Raw genomic sequence first — 3115 nt, 5'->3', positions numbered from 1 at the left:
GCTTCCTTTTATTTTGTGAAGTACTTTCTAATCTCTTTAATAAAGGTCCTACAATATATTTGTAACTCAACATTGATTTTGCCTTTTTTGTCATCAGTCCTTCCCCCTGACATCCAGGAACCGTATTCGTTTGCATGAAGGTGACATGTCAAACAAGACAAACAAAAAATGTTAAACAAGACATAAAGACCAAACCAATAAAATTCAACTGCACCTTTACAGAAAGTGATCATGTCATACAAAGTGGAAGGTTTGATCATCAAGAGTTATACACTCTGGAATGCCTGTTAAACAGTCCATGCTCCCGCAGTAAAGCTTCTTTTCAATGGGAAACTTTTAAATTCCATGTGTTGACACTTTCTTATCTCCCAAAAGTGATGAATGTGTGTCGTGTCCTCTCTAGGTAGCGCTAATGGCTCTTCTGACGTGCAGGGGTATGATAATAGAATTGCGAGACAGGAGCTGTTAAAATAGAAACTTTGGTAATGTATTGGTCAATCTTCAGCATGAAATACATTATCAACTGAAAAAAAACTGATAGTGATTAATGATGAAACCCCTGCAGCTACTGTGGCATTTCAGGTAACTCAATGTCGCCACTGAGGTTGGCTGGGGTTGTATCAGTGGGTGTGGCTGATAATGTTAGCTTGGCATGCAGCAGGGACACCTGGAGTGGTTGTGGTTGCTGTGTATTGGCTTTTCAGGCTGTCAAGGAACCTGCGGCTGCTTTCACAACTCCCTGGGTGGGAAGCCAGAATATTTGGGGCCCAGCTGTGGTTGGCACAGCAGTCTGCATTTTCCTGTGTTGGGGTAAAGTGTCCCCAGGCCACAGGGGGATATGAGGCAACTGTAGTCACAGAAGGAAAAGAAGGAAAGGAAACTGAATTATTTGTCATTGAGACACAGCACACCACTGCACACAACAAAATGTTTCTTGTCATGAGGCTGTTTGCTGGTTCTGCTCTGGTGAATGATTTGGATGGACACCAACAAAGAGAAGATATGTGGCCGTTGATGCAGCTGCTAAATATCAAGATATTATCCAGATCCACAATACTAAAGCTTCTTATATCTTGTATCTACACACACTGTAAGACCCAATAGTACAAGTTACATAAAAAACACAAGTTATAATTACTCAAAAACAGTTTAAAAGGAAGTTAAATTTAAATATGTGTGTCGTTTGAACGAAAATTTTAATTTATGTTTATCGTGCTCATTCATTTTAGTTGTACTTGGGTTTTAAGCAGGTAATGTATGACGTCAAGTACGACGCGACACGTACGCGACGTGCTCAGAATTTTGAAGGCCGCCATATTGTCCCCTCCCTTCGAAAATTGGCGGTCTGAATTGCAAGTGGACGGAAGTAAACGGGCTAAACACTACAGATGAACGGATACGTCGGTTACACCAACTCGGCGCGTTTTGCTGAAAATTCGCCTAACTCTGTTGTGACTCAGGTTGCCAAGCTAGCCTACGGTATCGCTGCTTTCGATTGCGGTTACAGTGATTGTGACCTTGGCCGCTGTTGTCTGGTAAGTTACGGCTTTGTTTATGTTACATTTTCTGTGTAAATGTTTGTATTTTAATTGCTTTTTGATTTAAAATGTGTATTCTGTTTTTGCGATTGACATTAGTTTCACTACAGTAGTTATCTAACTCCCATTTTTTCCCTCTAACTTTGCGCCCGAAATGGCGACATACTCTACGTGACTTAGATTTGTCTTGGTATTTTTGAAAGTGAATGCTGAACTTTGTTTGTTTTTTTTTTGTTTGTTTGTTTTGGGTTTTTTTTGGCTAAAGCTGAAGTTTCAGTCGCAAGTCCAGAAAATTCTGTTTAATATCTAGTGTTAATCAACTTAAAAAGTTAAGTGCAATACTGGCTAACCAAAAGCACCATGGTTATTTATTTATTTAAAAAAAATCCGTAACATTTTATGTCTGATTTTAGAATTGGTTTTAGAGATTCCATTTAAAGAAAACTGATGTTGCTATCTAAGTTGTGCGTAGAGTAACTTTGTTTTCATAACAACAAAAAGTTAGCCATTTGAACTGTCTAACAGGCTAAGTTGTGCGTAGAGTAACTTAAAGTTAGCCATTTGAACTGTCTAACAGTTAGTTGTTCTTGTTGTCACCTGTAACAGGATGATGAACCAGACATTAATGGAAAGACACTTGGGCTCCACTTGATCAGTGTTTCTTCAACCAATACCACACTCTTCTGCCCAGAGAAGATTGGGGTTGTCCTGGGATTAACATTGAAATCGAGACTACCACATTGTCTGATCGCTTTTTTGGGCTGATTTATACCTTACATTTGAGGTAACCCAAAGGAGTTTGCCAACATGTTTGATTTTAATTAGATGGTTTTGATGGGTCTAAATGATGGGTGATAGATAGTGGAAACCAAGATTACGGAGTTTGAAAAATGAACTTCAGTTAGTGGAGTAATCCAGGTATGCAAAGAATGAGCAGTGAGTCATAATGTTTTGACAAGTATTGATACATACTAAACAACGTTTATATATAAATATTTAAATAATGATTTATATAATTATTGGCACTTCTAAACCAGTTATAGCCCAAAGGATAAAGTCATTTCTTTTTGGGCTCCTTGCACTGTTATTCTATGTAGTAACAGGTTGCATGTTGATGTGAGTTACTAAATAAAAAAATACAACTTACGTTTAAAGTTTCTGTCTTTTTTTATCTCTTTAATTTCCAGCAAATTTTATTAAACTGCTTGTTTAATCTGTTAAATAGTTTTCTTGCAATGCTAATTTTAATTTGTCATTGTAGGATGGATTGTAGAATTTTGCTAAATTTTGGTTAATCTAACCATATATTACAATCCTGAAAGTTAAAGATGCTTAAAAATTTGGGGGATAATTAAAAATATTGACGTAATTAGTTTTACCATATTGTATTAATTCAATTTACTCGTTGAGGTTTACAGTGCATGACCAACCACAGTCCCAGCAATGATGCTACAGGACACTTCAGACCACATTTGAAGACGTGAAGATGAGAACCAAGACTGATGAGAACGAGTATAACAGGAAACCGAGACCGACGTGACATGACACCCTATTGTTGAAGTTGTTGAAGTTGGGCA

General features: G+C 37.5%; 1 long non-coding RNA gene across 1 annotated transcript; it reads left to right on the top strand.

Annotated features, from left to right (window-relative positions):
• The first annotated feature begins 437 nt into the window (after nt 1–437).
• On the top strand, nt 438–2673 carry LOC112488074 (uncharacterized). The gene is made up of 2 exons (XR_003051792.1): nt 438–1535; nt 2145–2673. It is a non-coding gene; the product is annotated as an uncharacterized LOC112488074 (long non-coding RNA).
• The last annotated feature ends 442 nt before the right edge of the window (nt 2674–3115 follow it).

This window comes from Cynoglossus semilaevis, chromosome 14, assembly GCF_000523025.1.
Source record: "Cynoglossus semilaevis isolate Cse_v1.0 chromosome 14, Cse_v1.0, whole genome shotgun sequence".
Classification (NCBI taxonomy): domain Eukaryota; kingdom Metazoa; phylum Chordata; class Actinopteri; order Pleuronectiformes; family Cynoglossidae; genus Cynoglossus; species Cynoglossus semilaevis.
Note: the sequence above shows the minus strand (reverse complement) of the source record. Positions and strands in the feature narration are given on the sequence as shown.